The sequence below is a fragment of the Hylobates moloch genome, unplaced genomic scaffold (assembly GCF_009828535.3).
Source record: "Hylobates moloch isolate HMO894 unplaced genomic scaffold, HMol_V3 SCAFFOLD_2, whole genome shotgun sequence".
NCBI classification, from domain to species: domain Eukaryota; kingdom Metazoa; phylum Chordata; class Mammalia; order Primates; family Hylobatidae; genus Hylobates; species Hylobates moloch.
In genome coordinates, this window is record NW_026652277.1 from 115,110,926 (window position 1) to 115,133,541 (window position 22,616).

A 22,616-nucleotide genomic window follows, 5' to 3' on the forward strand; every position below is an offset into this window, starting at 1 on the left:
TAAATGCTGTTCTGATTAGCATGATGAAATCTGTCACCACACCACACTGTTCTACTCTGTTCCACCTGGGTGTGAATCATCCATTTGTCCAGTGAACCCATATTGTAGACACTACAGGCCCATTAGTCACTTAGTAGCTGTCTCCATTATCAGATCTACTGTAGAGGTATTACAGTGCTTGTGGTCAAGTAACCCTTATTTTACTTAATAATGTCCCTAACATGCAATAGTACTGATGCTAGCATATTGTTAAAATTATTCTGTTTTATCATTAGTTATTGTTGTTAATCTCTTACTCTGCCTAATTTATAAATTAAATTTTATTATAGGTATGTATATAAAGGAAAAAACAGAGTATATATAGGGTTCATTATTATCGTTGGTTTCAGACATTCACTGGGGGTCTTATCTCCCTTGAGAATAAGAGGGGGAATACTCTATGTCAAAAGGGACTTAGGAGATATGATTAAGAATTTTGAAATGGGAAATTATTCTGGATTTTCTGGGTGGGATTATGTAATCACAACGGTCTTTTTAAAAGGTAGGCAGGAAAGAGTCAGAGAAAGGAGGTGATACTGTGCTGGATTTGAAGACAGAGGGAGGGACTATGAGCCAAGGAAAGCAGGCATCCTTTAGAAATGGCAGAAGGATGGAAACAATTTCACCATGCAGTCTCCGGAAGGAACCAAACCTGCCAGTATTGGACTTCTTATATCCAGAACTATAAGACAGCAGATTTGTATTATTTTAAGCCACAAAGTTTGTGGCAATTTGTTACCCCAGTAATAGAGTATTAATATAGCATATGGTGTACCTTTAACTGATTTGCTTCTTTGCTCAGTTTGTCCTACTGATAACATTTTTATTGGTTCATTGTTGTTCTTTCTTGACTACTTCTCTTTTATTGAGTCAGCACCCTTACTTTTTCTGAGCGTCCATTTCCTCACTTAATGACAATAGTGTTATCTAGGAGATGAATGACTGCTGGCGCTGTTCTGAGGTGAGTGAGGTAAGGCCAGCAAAGCACGCCACAGTGTCTGCTGTACAGCAGGTGTGTAATGAATGCAGCTCTTGTCTCTTCGTGGGCTTTTGCCAACCTGATCATTGGGGTTTTACTCACAATCTTGGAGAAATTTAGAAGCTGTTTTGCATATTGGCAGCTTACAGGATAGAAAAGTTTCATTTAGAATTTAGATTAGTAAGTGCTTAGGGCTAATAGCATTTCTAGATTAATTTCATTTTCTTCAATCCATTTCAAATCTTATTTAAAATATATTTTAATTTTGAATTCTTGACTTCTGTGGTAAAATACATCTCATTTGTTGCCATGTCTACACTTTAAATACTGAACTAGCTAAAGCTAAGCAGAGCAGAATTCCTCCCCTGCTAGCCCCCAACACAGTAGAGTCCAGAGTACAATTAGTGTCCTACATTGATAGAGGCCTTAAGGGTTAAGTGAGAATGCAGGTGAAAGTACTTTGTGAAGTCTTTTGCTATACAGTGTAATTTGTTGGTATATTGTTGCATTTATAAGGTTATGAGCTCCTTGAGAATAATATTGTGTATTATTTCCTTGGATCCCCAAGGCCTTACAAGATTTATTAAATAAATTACTAAATAAGTTAGAAAATTAGAGTGGGGAAAGGAAATGAAGAAGTGTTGGAGAAAAGGAAGATAAAGAACTGGATTTGGTAGTTCTTTGAGTAGGATCACTCACTAGTTGTCTTGGAAATGGCTCCTGATCCTGTATTTGCGCTCTTACCCCCTAACCTATACACAGCTGATGTGTAAATGCTAAACTCTCCCTCACATAACTTGTCTCCGTAACTCAGACTGCCCAACTAGGGTGGGCATGTAAAGCAACCCACTCCCTAAATGAGTTTCCTATTGTTGCCATACGCAATAACCATAAATGTGGTGGATTAAAATGGCACAGATTTGTTATCTTACAGTTCTATAGTAAGAAGTCTGGTCCAGAGTCTTAGCTCGCACCAGGCTAAAACCAAGGTGTCAGTAGGCTGTGTTTCTGTCTAGAAGTTCTAGGGGAGAACCTGCCTTGCTCATTTGAGTTGCTGGCAGAATGCAGTTCCTGGTGGTGGTGGGGCTGAGACCCCACTTTCTTGCTTACTGTTGGAGGGATGTCTCCAGCTTCTTAAGGTCATCCACATTCCTTGGCTCATAGAGCTGTTCCTCCATCTTCAAAGCCCACAATGGCAAGTCCAATTGCTCCCTCACTTCAGATTTCTCCTCCTTCTTCTTCCATATGATCTTCCTGGCCCATTCTTTTGCCTCTCTCTTTCAATTTCAAAAACTTATGATTACTTTGGATCCACATGGATAATCCAGAATAATCTCCCCAGCTAAAGATCCTTAACCTAATCATACCTGCAAAGTCCCTTTTGCCTTTAAGGTAAAATACTCATAGTTTCCATGGATGAGGAGGTAGAACTCTTTAGGGTATCATTATTCTGTTTATCATAGCCCCTAATTTATAACATTTGCCTATATTTTAATTATTCCACATTTAGTTTTCTGATTTGCGTAATAGCATTTTTTTTTTTTTTTCTTTTTGGAGACAGAGTCTTGCTGTGTCTCCCAGGATGGAGTGCAGTGGTGTGATTTCAGCTCACTGCAACCTCCACCTCCTGGGCTCAAGCGATTCTTGTGCCTCAGCCACCTGAATAGCTGGGATTACAGGCGTGTGCCACCACACCTGGCTAACTTTTGTATTTTTAGTAGAGACAGGGTTTCACCATGTCGGCCAGGCTGGTCTCGAACTTCTGACCTCAAGTCATCCACCCACGTTGGCCTCCCAAAGTGCTGGTACTACAGGAGTGAGCCACCATGCCCTGCCTTGATTTGTGTAATAGTATTTTTAGTTTCTCTCTAAACCTCAGTTATCCATTCTCAGAATTCTATCAGGCATCTGGTTCAACTCTGTTGTCAGCTTCGTTTTTCTGCAATATAAAGTCATTTTTACCCCAGTTTGTTTCAATCCAGTTAGATTCAATTCAATTCAACAATACTTTATTGTCTGCTGAAAACATTCCTAGTATAAGGTAAGGTAAGGTATAGAGTTTGTAATCTGCTTGTAGAGATAAGGCATATTCACAGGAGATAGAGAAAAATGCAAGACAGAATACAGTCACTTACCATATGTATATTACAGACAAGGGAGCTAGAAGGGGAAGATTAACATGCATTGGTGGGATTAAGTAAACAAAGTTGTGATTATGCCTGGCTGAAGTCACTTATATGCTGTGATTTAAGGGACAATGGGAAGGTCTTTCTGCTTGAAACTATCTCCCTACATAGCCTGAAATTTGTTGCATCACTTTGTCACTATTAGATCACATCCATTTAGTTTAACAAACACTCTCTTTTATCAAGGCATCCTGCAGAACTCTTGCTCTCTGTATAAATATATATATATATATATATATATTTTTTTTTTTTTTTTTGAGACAGAGCCTTGCTCTGTCACCCAGGCTGGAGTGCAGTGGTGCGATCTCAGCTAACTGCAATCTCCGCCTCCCGGATTCACGGCATTCTCCTGCCTCAGCCTCCCAAGTAGCTGGGACTACAGGTGCCCGCCACCATGCCTGGCTAATTTTTTTTTTGTATTTTTAGTAGAGATGGGGTTTCACCGTGTTAGCCAGGATGGTCTTGATCTCCCAACCTTGTGATCTGCCCGCCTTGGCCTCCCAAAGTGCTGGGATTATAGGCGTGAGCCACCATGCCAGGCCAAATATATTCATAATTTTTAATTGAACTACTATATACTAATCCCTGTACTTTAGTTTGAATCAACTTTCTGTTTTTTGTTTTTTTTTTTGTTGTTTTTTTTTTTGAGACAGAGTCTTGCTCTGTTGCACAGTCTGGAGTGCAGTGGTACGATCTCGGCTCACTGCAACCTCCGCCTCCTGGGTTCAAGCAATTCTCCTGCCTCAGCCTCCCGAGTAGCTGAGACTACAGGTGCCCACCACCACGCCTGGCTAATTTTTGTATTTTTAGTAGAGACGGGGTTTCATCATGTTGGTCAGGCTGGTCTCGAAGTCCTGACCTCATGATCTGCCCGCCTTGCCCTCCCAAAGTGCTGGGATTACAGGCATGAGCCACCACACCTGGCCACTTTCTGTAGGTCTTTAAAGAATATCTCCCTTCCAAATTTGTTGTCCTAATAACTTGATGGGGTTTCTAGCAGCAGACATTTCGAGACCTCAGTAATACATAAGTCAAGTAAGTCAGGACCAAATGAGAAAAAGCCTTGGAAAACTGATCTAGGCCCGGACACCTTTTATTCTCTGATGATGCCCCCTAAGAGAAATTAACATGGCAGTAGTTCTGACTCCCATGGAGTGTGGCTAGGAGTCCATATTCCAGTGTTCAAGGGCAAGTAGTTCAAGTCTGAAGCAAACTACTATTAACATCATAGAAGTTCTTAAAATGCTAATAGTGACCCAGCTATAGAAGTATTTGGACAAGAGTAGATAATTATATTCAGGTAGAGGTAGCTTGTTTTCAAAATACTATCCAGAACCTTAGCTAGTGTCTGAGGATACAGATCTAAGTTCCAGCTCCATTAAGGAGAGGTGGCTGACAAGAGGTAGATAAATTCGGGTTCCAAGCAAATGGTCTAGAGTTCAGAAAGGAGGCTTGAACATAAAGTGGGCACCATGGCTGAAGCCCAGAATAGAGTGGGACAAAGGATCGAGCTTGGAGCTTGGAGCACTAGTGTCATGGGACACATGGGCTTTGGATGACCAGACAAATTTCAGACCACTGGGATCATAACTCTAATATCCAATGAGGCCTCATTCTCTTTGGCTCTGGCAGAACAGGACTCACTGACTATTGTTCTTCAGGACCTGTAATGGCACAGCCCATTGTAGGCTCCAATTGCCAGCCTTAGAGGAATAGGAAGAGCACAGTCAGTTACCATTAGGGGTTTTATGGTAAAAATAACATCACAGGCATTTGTCCCACCTATGTTGTAGAGTTTGTCTAATGCCATATGACTCCAGTCATGATTGAATTAACAAGTTATTCCTATTAAAGTGTTATTCTAAATATAGACTTTGGTCATTAAATTATTTCTTCATTTTATTCATTTTCTAAGCCAAACATTTAGGTTGTGTTTTAGCTGAATAGAAGAAATAAATACTAATAATTCAAGTTCTCTGAAGTTGAAATGAGAGGCCATAGGCTCCCTGAAACTGGAAGGATCAAAACGTGTATTGGATGACCATTTGGCAGATGAGATGCTGAGGGATTAAACAGGTGACATTTAAGGTCCCTCCTAATCTTAAAACCCCATCTAAGCCAGGATAATATAAACATGCCTAGAGTTCACAGACATTATTTTTATTTACTGAACACCTGGCTTCTTTTAAATTTTAGAAAAACACTTATTAATTAGAAAAGAGATATTAAAATGGAATAATTTTCATTAAGCATACTTGGCCATTTTTAATTACTTTCTTCAACTTAAAATCCCCTTAATACACTGATTACTTATTAGATAAACCAATAATCTTCTATGACTTGCAGTAAAATGCAAATTTATGCATAAATATTTAAATGTTACAGATAGTCATATACAGTGAGGATCCTCCTTTTTCTAAGCATAAAATTCATAGTGGTATATTTTATTACAAAGTTGTTTGTTTTAATCCTGAAGTAAAACCAAAGTTTGTCTCCTAGTTGCACTGAATTTCAATGGCCTTTTAAATTGCAATTAAGCTCAGAGTTCTTTTAGAAGAAGAGCCTGTCTGTACTTAAGATGTATGTTGCCCTAGGTAAGGCTTTTACCCAAACAATCCCTGCTGTGCCTGGCAGTCTGTGAATAAAAAGTCTAAAAAAATGGTGTGTGATTTTGGAATTGGTGTCTATATCTAGGAATAGGGTCCACTGAGAAAGGCCTTTTCTAAACTTTTGCTTTGGTGCTTCCAGTTCAAGGCTGGAATTACCAAATTTTTGTGCTTCAGAGATCATTAGTGATGACTCTTGCCTCACTGAGTCACAGCGAATTTGAGTGGCTTATCTATTCATCTGTTGTAATTAAGAGTTCTCTAAGCTCTGTTACTTCCAATTTGACAGTGACACATAATCTCAATTATGGGATTCAGTGACACGGACAAGATTACACTGTCAGTAGATCGGAGTCATGTTACCTCCTCTTGTGATGCTGGGCTACAGCCTTCACAGTACTTCTTTCTGTTTTTATTTCTCTAATGACTACAAGGTGACTAAATCGAACCTTATTTATCTGATGGTAGGTAAAATAAGGTTACAATCTAGACCATTAAATGTAATTCTCATTTATTGAAAAGTAATGTTTGTAAGATTTGTAATTACTTAAAGATAGTTTTTTCCTAAGGTATTTACTAAACCTTATCGTGTGTAGTATACATTTTATAAATAATATAGATGTCAATCACATGTATTAAGATATCAGATATTTACAGGTTTCAGGATACTTAGCATTTTAAAAATAAATTACTACTTATACAGTAATAGTTCACTTGTTGCCTTGTGATTGTTGGTCTTAATGAATATTGTTATATGTAGTTGGAACAATCAGGAGCAGAAACTTAATCATGATTCAGGCTGAAAGTTATTCTCAGAATTTTAATTTCATAATGTTGTACATTATAAATAACTGACTTGATTTCTCTTGATCTCTGTGTGCCGATTTTAAAAAAGTATTCTTAATTACCTGCCTAAAGCTAGAGGCAGGCAGGAATTTTGATTGCAGCATTCTTATATCTTGTTTCTAAGAAGTTGCTTTTCCAAAGAAAGAGCACCTTCCTTTTTCCCTCGCCCTCTCTCTTTCTTTTTCCCCTCTGAGCTCAGATGTGATACTCCCGCAATTTCTCTGTTGTCATCACAAGAACTCTCTAGCATAGGGCAGATGTATCCAAGCCACTTTCCCTTGACCTTCATGACTGTACCTAGACTCACTGCTGGGCTCTTTACAATATGCCATCCCTTTTATTTATTTATTTTTATTTATTTATTTATTTTTTGAGATGGAGTCTCACACTGTCACCCGGGCTAGAGTACAGTGGCATGATGTCGGCTCACTGCAACCTCCACCTCCAGGGCTCAGCCTCCTGAATAGCTGGGACTACAGGCGTGTGCCACCACGCCTGGCTAATTTTTGTATTTTTAGTAGATATGGGGTTTCACCATTTTGGCCAGGCTGGTCTCGAACTCCTGACCTCCTGATCTGCCCACCTCGGCCTCCTGAAGTGCTGGCATTACAGGCATGAGCCACCGCACCTGGCTGTCATCCTTTTTATTCTTACAACATTCCTGAGACCTAAGCATTGCATTAGGATTGTCGTTCTATAAATGAGGGAACTGAGGTTTTGAGACGTTTATTGTGTCCAAAACTCATTCAAGATATCCTTTCTACCACACCCAACTTCTTAAGTATATTTATTTATTTGTTGGTGGGGGGGAGACAGAGAGAATAAATATAAGATAAAAAATGGCACTTCACATCTGTCGACCACTTTAGAAATTTTTCTTTGTCTCCTAGCCCATTATGTTTTACATGTATATTACAGTGTTCTCTAGAGAACTAATGTGTTAATGATAATAGTAATATTTGTTAAAAACTTGCTATATGGCAGGCACTGTGCTAAATGTTTCACGTACATTATTTCATTTCATCCTCACAGCAATCCTATGAAGTAGAAGTTATCCTCATTTTTAAGATGAAAAAATGAAGCTTGGAGAGATTAAATAGTTTGCCCAAGGTTACTGCTGTTTAAACCAGAGTAATCTGCAAATTTCTATCCATTAACCACTCCTCTCTGCTGCTTGCACTATACCTAAGGCTCTTCTTGTTTTGCTACAACATTTCTTCTCTTTAGGAAGGGTTGCAGGGGAATGACTTCTGCACTACCACTACGCTATTAGGAGCCGCTGCTACTGACCAATGCCCTCAAATTTTAATGTGCATGGAAATTATCTGTTGTTTTCTAAGGCAAATGGTCCTAGACATTTCTGAAATTTTCATATTACACTAAGTATAAAATTTAAAAGAATTAGAGTTGCTTAGTGGATAAAATGCTACAACTTGATATTGTCAATAAATATCTAAAGTAAATAATCATTTCTCAACTTATTTTTTATATAAAATCAGATTTTGTAAAGTCAATTGCTTTAAGAATTTTCTTTCTTTTTTCTTTGTTTCTTTGTTTCTTTCTTTTTTTCTTTTTTTTTGAGACGGAGTCTTGCACTGTCTCCCTGGTGCTACATGGTGCCTTATCTTTGTAATTCATACAATTGTGGGCTATAATCAGAAAAGATCTTTGTTTTTATTTCTCTGCCCCTTTAAATTTCTTTAGTGGCCTTAGCTTGTCTGCTACTGAATGGAAACATGGGAAATTCTATCACTTTACCACTCTCTCCTAGGATCCTACAGTGTCTGTATCTAACATACACAGTCTCAATTTAGTAATGAGAAGTGTCCACTCCCATGTATTGGCAAACACTTCCATCTTCATTCAAAATACAATTACTTCCTTACCCTAGCTGAAGCTTTTTGCAGGTGGGAATCCAAGTGGGGAGTGTGGGCCTTCCTTTCTTCTTTTTTTTTGAGACAGAGTTTTGCTTGTCACCCAGGCTGGAGTGCAGTGATGCAATATCGGCTCACTGCAACCTCTGCCTCTTGAGTTCAAGCGATTTTCCTGCCTCAGTCTCCCGAGTAGCTGGGATTACGGGCACCTGCCACGACATCCAGCTAATTTTTGTATTTTTAGTAGAAACGGGGTTTCACCATGTTGGCCAGGATGGTCTCAAACTCCTGACCTCAAGTGATCTACCCGCCTTGCCCTCCCAAAGTGCTGGGATTACAGGCGTGAGCCACCACACCTGCCTTTTCTTTTTTTTCTTTTTTCTTTTCTTTTTTTTTTTTTTGAGACAGAATCTTGCTCTGTCTTGCCCACTTGCACTGAAGTGCAGTGGGCCAAGAGATCATGGCTCACTGCAGCCTTGTTTACCACCTGGTCTCAAGTGATCTGTCCGCCTCAGCCTCCCAAGTAGCTGGGACAACAGGTGGGGTGCCACGCCAGGCGAATTTTTGTATTTTTTTGTAGAGATCGGGTTTGCCATGTGGCCCTGGTCTCGAACTGGCTGGTCTCGAACTCCTGGCTTCAAGCAAAGTGCTGGGATTATAGGTGTGAGCCACCATGCCCTGCTGGGCCTTCCTTTCTATTTCCCTATTTCAGTGGTTCTTAAAAAGCATGATCCTGTGGACCAGTAGCATGAACAGAGAAATTGTTAGGAATGGATATTCTTGGTTCCCACCCAGACTTACTGAATCAGAAAATCGGGATGAGGCCAGCAATGTATTTTAACAAGTACTCCAGGTAACTGATAAACATTGAAGTTTGAAAAACACTGCCCTATCTGACACTTATTTCCCTCCTCATCCTTCTTGGTATTCTTAGTTTCTGTGACTAAACCAAAGGGAGCGGGGATAGAAAAGGGGCCAGTAGGGTTATTATTCCTCTGGTATTGTTGTAAGATAACTTCTTGCATTAGGGCCTGGGTCTTATCTATAGTTGATGCTTTCTCTAGTGGCTGCTTTTTCAAAGGCCTTGGCTAAGAATATAAGTTTATCCCTTTTCTCCTCTTCCCCTTTTTTCCCTACCCTTCTTCCATGTGAAAAGATCTCTCTGTTGGGGTCTTACTGTCCTTTCAGGGCCCAATCAGAATGACCCTAGGAATGCTTTTATTTGATACAGTTTACAGAATACAAAGTTGTGAAATAAAAAATGAGTCTATTCCTTTATGAACAAGATTTTCTTTTCTCCCACTGACCCCCTGCCATTTTCTAAGTGTAAAGAAGTTTATGAATTGATTGATCTGGGGCTTCCTTGATAGTATTTTGAGGTCTCTCAGTCCAGAGTAAGATCATGAAACTAGACAACAGTCACAGATTAGGTTAGAACTGCCTGATCATTACCTACTGAACTGGGCCCCTCTTGTACACCATTTTGCATCATCTTGTCCTCACTTATTACTCTAGTCACTGCTATAGTTACTAGGTCTAGAGAGACTTGACCAGTCATGTAGGTGCAACATGACAATGCCTCAGCCTGGGCCAATTACATCTTGTTTCCTGCCTTGTGCTTCTCTGATGGCCTAGTATCTGCTGGGCTTTCATGCATGATCAAACAAGAATTGGGTGCAAGGGAATTAATGCCTATGGCGCCATTCTTATCTAATAGGGAACACACTTACCAGATAAAAACTTCCGCCGTTTAAGCCAAGTGGGAAATTCTGAAATGGATGTTCATAAAGCTTCTCGGAACCTCCTATAGAATTGAGTAATTATTGCCTATAGAAGTTTCCAATTAGATAATACATCTTTGTATTGACTTTCCCTCCTTCCTCACTCATTCTCTCATTCCTCATTGCTGTTCCCTGATCACTTCCTAAATAAACGGTCTGCTTACAAACCTTTTTCTCAGCCTTTCAGGGGGACTCAGGCAAAGACACCAATATGATCCTTTCATATTTCCTATCTTTTGAAGATTTTGCAGACTCAAAGATTCAAGATGATAAATTCATTTGAAACTGAAGATATCTGCAAAAGGGAATGTCTGAGATTTGTTGGCTTCAACTGAACAATTAGTCACCAAGAATTGAAATTACCCATACGTGATTCATGAAATGCTATCAAGCTGCCATCATTTCTGGAGGCAGAGAACTACTAGATAACATCTTTGAGAAACACTGAGGATTTCAGTGACTATTTTATAAGAGGGAGGCACTTATTTTTTTCTGTCTCGGGAAAGTATCAAAAAATCTTGGCATTTATTGGGGCTCACAAGTGACTATACGCTAAAGAGATGACTTATAGTTTGCTTTAATTTAAAAGCAAGACATAGTTGTCATAATTCAGAGTTTTCTTGGGTGACAGCGATGCCAGTATTGCCTCCACTTGCCTTTGTGCTACACAGAAGAAGCCATACAAGTGCATTAGCTTTTTTAGCCTCAGAAATTACTGTGGTTGTATGGTAAGCTAGCCAGTGGTTTGAGAAAACTGGCTATGAATTGACTATATTGAAATCACTAGGGAAGCTTTTTAAAAATACATGTTTCTGAGTTCCATCTCTGGGTATTTGGATTGGGGCTGGTGTGTGGGGAAGTGGTGGCCTGAAGCTGGCTGTGAGAGCTGATTGTGCACTTCTCTTCCTAACTCTGTGTTGAGTGACTTTATGTTGGTAGCTTGAAATCAGCTCTAGTGGGAGTATTTATATCATGAAAATTGGCAAATCCTACAACTTAGCAATTTATCCCCCTAGAGAGCTGGTTGTAAAACAGTTACTAGAACATCACTGGATTGAGCCTATGAATCCAATGCAATCTTCTACCCAGGTAAGGAATCTACCTTTCAGGAATGTTAATATTTTTATTTCTGATTTAATATGAGCTGTTCATATGTCAGTACAATTAGTCCACTATCCATTTTTGCAAGTATAATGTCTAAGGTAGATATTAACCTTTTGTATTTGATATATTATTGAAATTACTTTAATAAAAATACCAATTTGGCTTGTATTACAGAAGCTAATGTAAGTGACCTCCCCTTTGTACCTGATTGGATTTTCTAAAGGAAAACCAGTCCACATTAATTTAACTCCCTATGTGATACTGTTCTACAAAATTAAAATATTTATCTGGCTTGGTTTAAGGACAGTTGTTAGAATAATCGTTTTAACAGAAACTTGGACAATATATTCTCTCACATATTATACTTTAATGAACGATTTCTGTGCTAAAATGAATAGTTATCATTATAAGATTTTATCTGGAATTTGGAGAGGTGGCCCATTAGAGAGATTACAGGGGAGTTCCTATTTCTCTCTCCTATTGGCACTGTTAATTATTAATATTAAACGTTAGACATAGTGAGTTTGGAGAATTCAGTACATATTAACAAAGAAAAGGAATAATAATTTTCAACACAATGCCTATATTTCTGTACCTGGCAATAATGATTTAAAGACCAGTTTAGGTCATTTATGCCATTTCTAACAGAATTTACACTGATAAACTTGAAATACAAAAAATCACAATGTGGTTTTAACATGAAGTGGAAATGTCAAATTGTTTGATATGGTATAGTATTCTGAAAATTGAGTTAGATGTAAGGAAGAAATGCATTCTAACCTCAGCTTCATCATTTCCTATTCAAATGCCATGGGTCAAGTCACATAATCATTCTCAACTTCGATTCCTTATTCTTGAAACTAGTGAATTTATACTACATAGTTTATTCTGAGGATCAAATAAGATAGTGCAGATGTGAGCACTTTGAATATTCTACATTACTCTTCAAATGTAAAAAATTATTAATATTAGTTTTTTATTTCAAAGACTTAGGAAGGATATTATCTTTTTATTAAATATGATTCAATCTAAATAGATATATAATGTATCTAGTGTTGATAAATCCCTTGTTAGAACTTTAAGTGACGGGATGAATCTTAATTTGCCATTGACAGATGTGGTTATCTTCTTTTGGATGCTATCTGCCATTGACAGATGTGGTTATCTTCTTTTGGATGTTATCTTCTTTTGGATGTTATGAAATGATTCTCAAAATTTAAATAAATCTCTTAATAGCTACAAGCATTATTTTGCAATTATTTTATGGAAGAAGAGTTGTATTGCTTAAAATATTTCTATCTTCTGTGAAGGTAGTAGTATAAATAAAAAAAATAGCTAACTTATGGAGTTCTTACTATGTGGGAGGAACCATGTTATAAAGTAGAGTAGGTATTATTAGTATCCCATTTTTTTCAGATGAGAAAACTAAGGCTAAGAGAGAATAATTGATTTTCCAAGTCTAACAGCTATAAGATGATAAACCTAGGACTCAGAAATTATTCCACCTGACATCCAAGCTCAGACTCTGAAACAAAATGCTAATACTGCCTCTTGGATTGTTCACCTTTGCCTTTATTCTCACTTTACCCACTATATATAAATGTATATATTGTATATGTGTACATCACTATACATCTTCGTCACTGTATATGAATGTACATATGATATATAAAACTATCCCTACATTTAACAGTGGCTGCAAACTACCTGGCATCCTGACAGTCTGATTTCTGTCAATCACATGCATAGCAATTTATAACTGTAGTTAATGGTGTTATTTCCTCAATTAACTCTAGATTTGAAGGTCAAGTGGACCTTCAAATTTCCCTCAAAGGACACTTATTTAGTTTATTATGGGAAAGTAATAATAGACACAATTTTTATTGTTAAGTACCTAGCAATTTGTACCTATAACCCTTACTATAGGCGTAGATATTATAATCCTCATGTTGCAGATAACAGACTGAGATGGACAGCACCCTGCTGGAGGTTACGCAATAGCTTAGTGGCAGAGCTGGAATTTAAACTGGTCCCCAAACTCCGTAGCCCATCATTTTCTCACTAACAACAAACACGTAGCACACCATGTGTGGAACACCGGGGGGATCCCTTTGTTAGAATTGGTCATCTCTAGATGCTAGTGTGATTTCAAAGCTTTGTTGACTGAGGGGGAAAAGTTAATTCTGTGCTACACTTATGATTAATTAGCAAATTGAGGGTGGAGCTGTTTTAGTTGTTCTCAAGATAATGTAGTTTGGGTCCAAACCAGGGATCTCTAAGAGGATAAATACTTTACACTCGTCCTCTGGAATTGTGATTGATATGACGTAAATAACATCAAAATTAAAATTAAAATTTTGATGTTATTTAAAATTATGTCTGTGATTTTTAAGGTTTCTATACCTTACAATTTAGGTGGTAAAGAATGCTGCTTACACTAGAGTTCTTGAAAATGATAAGATCTTACATTTTGTTTGGAAACCACCAAATTCTAAATTCAGGGGATGAGTTGGAGAGGGAGCACTAACCTCTTTTTGTTCATTATCATGTAAGTTATATTATGCAATCCTCAAAATAGGCTTTTAGGGCATTACTCAGATGGAAGAAGCAGATTTTGTTTTATAACTAGAGGATAATATAGTACATCTCCCATAAAAACAAACTCAAGTCTTCATATTCAGAGACCTATTTTAGTTTTCTAATTAAAAAATGAAACAAACAAAAAATTGTTCTAGAATTACGAAAAAACTGAAGAAAATATACTAATTAAAATATCAATTTGGCAGAAACTTTAAAAAAAGAATTGTGTTTCTCGAGTGTACCAAAGTTTTAAATAAAATCTTACAGGGGATTTTATTCATGTGTAGGCAGTCATAAAATATCTCAAGCTGAATGGGGGTGGGGAGGCATTCTTAAAGTTAGTATTACTTTTGTGGGTCAATTCTTTCTGAAATTTTTTATTTATTATTTATTTATTACTTTGAACCCTCAAGAGCTATTTTAATTAATTAATTAATTTCTACTTTGAACCCTGAGAAGCTATTTTAAAAATTTAACTTAATTTTTAACCTAAATATAGCTCTTTTTTAAACTTTTTTTTATTTTAATTTTTTTCTTTGTTTTTTGAGACAGGGTCTTGCTCTGTTGCCCAGGCAGGAGTACAGTGGTGCAAGTGATTTCAGCTCACTGCAGCCTCGACCTCCAAGGCTCAAGTAATCTTTCCACTTCAGCCTCCCAAGTAGCTGGGATTACAGGCATGTGCCACCATACCCAGCTAATTCAGAAATTAATTCATATCGACACTCATATGTAGTCCAGAGTGTTTAGGTCATTAATAAAAATAGTTCACTTACATATCTTAACATTATACTTTATGTAAAAGAATTTCAAAGTTTAAAAACTATAAGCAAACATAGGTTATTGTTATTATTTGGGAATTTCCCCTTCTTAATCAGTAAATACTTTTTAAGTGCATACTATGAGTCAAACACTGTTAGGTGCTGATATTGTTTGGCTCTGTGTCCCCACCCAAATCTCATCTTGAATTGTAATAATTCCCACGTGTCATGGGAGGGACCTGGTGGGATATAATTGAATCATGGGAGCAGGTTTTTCCTGTGCTGTTCTCGTGATAGTAAGTCTCATGAGATCTGATGGTTTTATAAAGGGGAGTTCCCCTGCACATGTTTTCTTGCCTGCCACCATGCAAGACATGACTTTGCTCCTCATTTGCCTTCTGCGATGATTGCAAGGCCTCCCCAGCCATGTGGAACTGTGAGTCAGTTAAACCTCTTTCCTTTATAAATTACCCAGTCTCAGGGATGTCATTATTAGCAGCATGAGAACAGACTAATACAGTAAATTGGTACCAGCAGAGTGGGATGCTGCTGTAAAGATATCTGAAAATGTGGAAGTGACTTTGGAACTGGGCAACAGGCAGAGGTTAGAACAGTTTGGAGGACTTAGAAGAAGACAGGAAAATGTGGGAAAGTTTGGAACTTTCTAGAGACTTGCAGTACTCAGAAGACAGGAAGACGTGAGAAAGTTTGAAACTTCCTAGCCTTGTTGAATGGCTTTGACCAAAATGCTGATAGTGATATGGACAATGAAGTCCAGGTTGAGGTAGTCTTAGATAGAAATGAGGAGCTTGTTGGGAACTGGAACAAAGGTGACTTTTGCTATGTTTAACAAAGAGACTACCAGCATTTTGCCCCTGCCTAAAAGATTTGTGAAACTTTGAACTTGAGAGAGATGATTTAGGGCATCTGGTGGGAGGAATTTCTAAGCAGCAAATTATTCAAAAGGTGACTTGGGTACTGTTAAAAACATTCAGTTTTATGTATTTGCAAAGATATGGTTTGGAATTGGAACTTATGTTTAAAAGGGAGGCAGAACATAAAAGTTTGGAAAATGTGGCTGGATGCAGTGGTTTACGCCTGTAATCCCAGCACTTTGGGAGGCTGAGGTGGGCAGATCACGAGGTCAAGAGATTGAGACCATTCTGGCCAACATGATGAAACTCTGTCTACTAAAAATACAAAAATTATCTGGGCATGGTGGTGCATGCCTATAGTCCCAGCTACTTGGGAGGCTGAGGCAGAAGAATCCCTTGAACCTGGGAGGCGGAGGTTGCAGTGAGCCAAGATCATGTCACTACACTCCAGCCTGGCAACAGAGTGAGACTCTATCTCAAAAAAAAAAAAAGTTTTGAAAATGTGCAGCCTGATGATGCAATAGAAAAGAAAAACCCATTTTCTGAGGAGAAATTCAAGCTGACTACAGAAATTTGTGTAAGTAATGAGAAGCCAAATGTTAATCACCAAGACCATGGGGAAAATGTCTCCAGGGCATGTCAGAGGTCTTCACAGCAACCCCTCCCATCACAACCTGGGAGGCCTAGGAGGAAAAAATGGTTTTATGAGTTAGGTCCAGGGCCTTGCTGCTTTGTACAGTCTAGGGACGTGGTGACCTATGTTGCAACAATGGCTAAAAGAAACCAACATACAGCTCAGGCCATTGCATCAGAGGGTGGAAGCCCCAAACCTTCGTGGTGTTGGGCCTACAGGTGCACAGAAGTCAAGAATTGGGGTTTGGGGACCTCTGCCTATATTTCAGAGGATTATGGAAACACCTGGATGTCCAGGCAGATGTGTGCTGCAGTGGTGGAGCCCTCATGGAGAATTCTGCTAGGGAAGTGCAGAAGGGAAATGTGGGGTGCAATCCCCCTCACAGAGTCTCCACTGGGGGACTGTCTAGTGGAGTTGTGAGAAGGGGGCCACTGTCCTCCAGACCCCAGAATGGTAGATCTACCAACAGCTTGCACTGTGCACCTGGAAAAGCCACAGACCCTCAATACCAACCTGTGAAAGCAGCCAGGAGGGGGGAACCCACCTCTTGCATCAGCATTACCTGGATGTGAGACATGGAGTCAAAGGAGATAATTTTGGAGCTTTAAGATTTGACTGCCCTGCTGGATTTTGGACTTGTATGGACCTGTAGCCCCTTTGTTTTGGCCAAGTTCTTCCATTTGGAATGAGTATATTTATCCAATGCCTGTATCCCCATTGTATCTACGAAGTAACCAACTTACCTTTTTTTTTTTTTTGAGATGGAGTCTTGCTCTATTGCCAGGCTGGAGTGCAGTGGTGTGATCTCAGCTCACTGCAAGCTCTCCCTCCTGGGTTCATGCCATTCACCTGCCCCAGCCTCCTGAGTAGCTGAGACTACAGGTGCCCGCCACCATGCCCGGTTATTTTTTTGTATTTTTAGTAGAGATGGGGTTTCACTGTGTTAGCCAGGATGGTCTTGATATCCTGACCTCGTGATCTGCCCGCCTTGGCCTCCCAAAGTGCTGGGATTACAGGCATGAGCCACCGTGCCCAGCCACCGACTTACTTTTGATTTTACAAGCTCATAGATGGAAGGGATTTGCCTTGTCTCAGATGAGACTTTGGATTGTGGACTTTTGAGTTAATTCTGAAACGAGTTAAGACTTTAGGGGACTTTTGGGCAGGCATGATTAGTTTTGAAATGTGAGGACATGATGTTTGGCAGGGGCCAAGATCAAAATGATATGGTTTGGTTCTGTGACTCCGCCCAAATCTCACCTTGAATTGTAATAATCCCCATGTGTTGTGGAAGGGATCTAGTGGGAGGTAATTGAATCATGGTTGTGGGTTTTTCCTGGGCTGTTGTCATGATAGTGAATAAGTCTCATGAGATCTGATGGTTTCCTAAAGGAGAGTTCCCCTGCACATGCTCTCTTGACTGCTGCCATGTAAGACGTGACTTTGCTCTTTATTTGCTTTCTACCATGATTATGACACCTCCCCAGTCATGTGGAACTGTGAGTCAATTATACCTCTTTCTTTTATAAATTATACAGTTTTGGGTGTGTATGTCTTTATTAGCAGTGTGAGAGCAGACTAACACAGGTGCTGTGGAAGATTTATAAAAAGCATTTTTGAATATATATTTCATTTTATTTATTTTTTTGAGATGGAGTCTCACTCTGTTGCCCAGGCTGGAGTGCAGTGGCACAATCTCGGCTCACTGCAAGCTCCGCCTCCCAGGTTCACACCATTCTCCTGCCTTAGCCTCCCGAGTAGCTGGGACTACAGGCGCCCACCACCATGCCCAGCTAATGTTTTGTATTTTTAGTAGAGACGGGGTTTCACCATATTAGCCAGGATGGTCTCGATCTCCTGACCTCATGATCTGCCCGCCTTGGCCTCCCAAAGTGCTGGGATTACAGACATGATCCACTGCACCCAGCCCCTTGAATATATATTTTAAATAATCAAATAGTTTACAATTTGAAAAGTAAAGAAAGGAACATAGTGAAAATACCTTGAAAATTATTGTTTCATTATTATTCCTATGCCCAGAGGCAACAAGTATTACATGTTTCTTGTGTATCCTTACACAGATAATTAATGCAAATATAAGCAAAGCAGGGATTGTTCTTTCCTTCATACCTGTTGTGCAGCTTACTTTACATACACGGTAGTAGATCCTACAAATAGTTCAGAATCTTGCCTCCAGCTCCATCCCTGCTGCTGCAAAGGACATGATTTGATTCATTTTTATGGCTTTTATAGTATTCCATGTATATATATACCACATTTTGTTTAACAAAACAACCATTGAGGGACACTTAGGTTGTGACTGTTGCTTTTTCACATGCATATCTTGCAAAGTATTTCAAAGCCCAGGTCATAAGTTTACTCATTCTTTTTTTTTTTTTTTAATGGCTGCAAACTATTTCCTTTTATGGATGTTTCATAATTTATTTAACCAGTCATCTGTTATTACACTTAAGTCATTTCCAATCTTGCTATTACAAATCATATTGCAGTGAATAAACTTCTATATGGTCTTTTTACCCATAAATATCTATGTCTTCAAGGGAAGTCCTTGAAGTAATGTTGGATTAAAGGTATATGCTTTTGCAACTGTGATAGATACTGACAAATTAAACTGCAGAGGTTGTGTCAGTTTACACTTTGGCTAGCAACATGTGAAAATGCCTGTTTCTCCAGCCTGGTCAACATGGTGAAAACCCATCTCTACTAAAAATACAAAAATTATCCAGGCGTGGTGGTGGGCACCTGTAATCCCAGCTACTCAGGAGGCTGAGGCAGGGGAATCTCACGAACCCGAGAGGCAGAGGTTGTAGTGAGCCGAGCTCACACCCCTGCACTCCAGGCTGGGCAACAGAGCAAGACTCCATCTCAAAAAAAAAAGAAAAAAAAGTATGTTTCTGAACTGTCTGGCCAAACAGTATTATGAATTTTTTGTATCTTTGCCCATCTGCTAGATACGGAGTGATGTTAATATAGTTTTAATTATCATCACTCTTATTTCTTTATTCATGTATTTAAGAGTTATTTGTGTGTCACTTCCATGAACTATCTGTGCATATTGTTTGCTTATTTTTCTATTGTGTCATTTATTATCAAATAATAGGTATTCTTCACTGTTTATTGGTTTGTGATATGAATTTCAAGTACTTATCCCAGCTTGTCATTTTTCTTTTGTCATTGCTTATTGTGTTTTTTGCTGTAAAGATTATTTAAAATTTTTTGTGTTGTACAATTTATCAGTCTTTTGATTTATAGCTTCTGTGTCATATTTAAATGGGCCTCTCTGCTACCAACATTATAAAGATACTTCTACCACATTACTTCTAATACTTTTAGGCTTAAGATCATATCTTTCCATTTGAAATTTATCCTGATATAGAATATGAGGCATAATGCCAATGTTATTTTTTTCTAGGTAACTACCCCATGTCATTTTTTCTTCACCTATTTGAAATGCTGCCTTAATATGTTTTGTTGTATTAATAATTATGGTGTACACCCTATGAATAAAGCATTGTGTCAGGCACTGTGGGAAAATTTATAAAGCGTAATGTAGTTCATGCAGCCAGAAATTGCCATCTAGTTATAGTTACAAAACTAACACTCACGGAAATAATCAAATGGTGGGTTTTATCAGAGAAGATTTTATGGAGGGGTCGTCATTAGTTCTCTAACAGTTGTAAGTGGATTTAGAGAATAAAAACACAGAAAAGAGGCTGGGTGTGGTGGCTCATTACTTTAAAATTTTTAACAATAGAAGATTTAGAAACTCTATGAAGGATGATACAATTACATGTATTATTTTGTTGTTGTTTTGCAACTTGATCTTTTTTTTTTTTTCGAGATGGAGTCTCGCTCTGTCACCCAGGCTGGGGTGCAGTGGCGTGATCTCGGCTCACTGCAAGCTCCGCCTCCCAGGTTCACGCTATTCTCCTGCCTCAGCCTCTCCGAGTAGCTGGGACTACAGGTGCCTGCCACCACACCCGGCTAATTTTTTGTATTTTTAGTAGAGACGGGGTTTCATTGCATTAGCCAGGATGGTCTCGATCTCCTGACCTCGTGATCCGCCTGCCTCGGCCTCCCAAAGTGCTGGGATTACAGGTGTGAGCCACCGTGCCCGGCGTCAACTTAATCTTTTTAAAAAAATTGAGATATAATTCACATGCCATTAAAATTCACCATTTTAGGCCGAGCATGGTGGCTCATGCCTATAATCCCAGCACTTTGGGAGGCTGAAACTCCTCGCTTCAGGTCAGGAGTTCGAGACCAGCCTGGCCAACATGGTGAAACCCTGCCTCTACTAAAAAATACAAAAATTAGCTAGGCATGGTGATGTGTGCCTATAATCCCAGCTACTCAGGAGGCTGAGGCAGGAGAATTGCTTGAACTTGGGAGGAGGAGGTTGCATTGAGCTGAGATCCCATCGCTGTGCTCCAGCCTGGGCAACAGAGTGAGACTCCATCTCAAAAAACAAAAAACCAAAAATTTTAGCATTTTAAAGTGCATAAAGTGGTTTTTAGTAAATTCACAAAGTTGTGTAATCATCACTACTATTTAATTCCAGAACATTTCCATTACCCCAAAGAGAAGCCCTGTATGAGTTAGCTGTTACTTTTATAAGAACCCACTCCCCAGCCCCTGACAGTTACAAATGACTACTTTCTGTCTCTACAGATTTGCCTATTTTGGACATTTCATATGAATGTAATCATACAATATACAGCCTTTTGTGTTTGCCATCTTTCACGGAACAGTGTTTTGAGGTTCATCCATATTGTGGAAAGTATCAGTAGTTCGTTCTCTTTTTATGGTTGAATAATATTCCACTCTATGTATGTAGCACATCTTGTGGTGTATGTGTTTATCAGTTGATGGATGTGGGAGCTGTTTCTGCTTTTTGGCTATTATGAATAATGAAGCTATGGACATTTATGTACAAGTTTTTATGTGGACATATATGTTTTCATTTATCTTTTGTATTTACCTAGGAGTGGACTTGCTGGATCGTTGATAAATCTATGTTTAAATTCTGGAGAAGCTACCAAACTTTTCCATATTGACTCCACTGTTTTATATTCATACTAGTAATGTATGAAGGTTTGAATTTCTTCACATCTTTACCAATACTCGTTACTTATTTATTTATTTTTTTGAGACAGGGTCTCACTCTGTCTTCCAGGCTGGAGAGCAGTGACATGCTCATGGCATGCTGCAACCTTGATTTCCTGGGCTCAGTTGATCCTCCCACCTCAGCCTCCCAAGTAGCTGGGTCTACAGACAGGGTTTCACCATGTTGCCTAGGCTGGTCTCAAGCTTCTGGGCTCAAGTGATCTGCCTGCCTCAGCCACTTGTTATTTTGTGTTTTATTTTTAAAATTATAATCATCCTAGTGTGTGGAAAGTGGTATTTCACTGTACTTTTAATTTGCACTTCTCTAACAACTTAAGGTGTTCAGTAGCCTTTCGTGTACTTAGTAGGCATTTATATATCCCTCCTTAGGGAAATATCTATTTAAATGCTTTGACCATTTTTGAATTTTGAATTGGTCATTTTGAATTGATCATTTTATTACTGAGTTGTAGATTTTTTTATATATCATGAATACTAGAGCCTTATAAGATATATAATTTGCAAATAGTTCCTCTCGTTGCTGGTTTGTCTTTTCACTTTCTTGATAGTGTCCATTGACACACACAAGTTGTTTTGTTTTTTATTAAAATTGCATTAAAAGCTTTTGTTCATTTTTAAATTTGAAAATGAATCCAAGTTATCTTTTTTCTTTGATTACCTGTGCTTTTGTTTATAACTAAGAAACTTTTGCGTAACTCAAATTCATGAGGATTTACTCCTGTGTTTTATCTTTAGAGTTTTATGGTTTTAGCTTTTACATGTAGGAATTGGATCTATTTTGAGTTATTTTTTATGTGGTTTGAAGTAGGGGTCCAACTTCATTTTTTTTTTTGTACGTGGATACTAGTTGTCCCAGTGCCATTTGTTGAAAACACTGTTCTTTCCTCATTTAATAGTCTTGCCATCCTTGTTGAAAATTAATTGACCAAAGATGTAAGGGTTTATTTCTGTACTCTCAATTCTATCCACTGATCTATATGTCTATATTTATGCCAGTATCACACTATCTTGACTATTGTAGCTTTGTAGTAGACTTTAAAATCAGGAAGTATGAGTCCTCTAACTTTGCTCTTTTTAAAGATTTTTTTGGCTATCATGGGTTACTTGCACTTCTGTGTGAATTTTAGAATCAACTTGTGTATTTCTGTAAAAAAGAAATTTAGAATTTTAACAGGGATTGCACTGAATCTGTAAATCAGTTTGGTC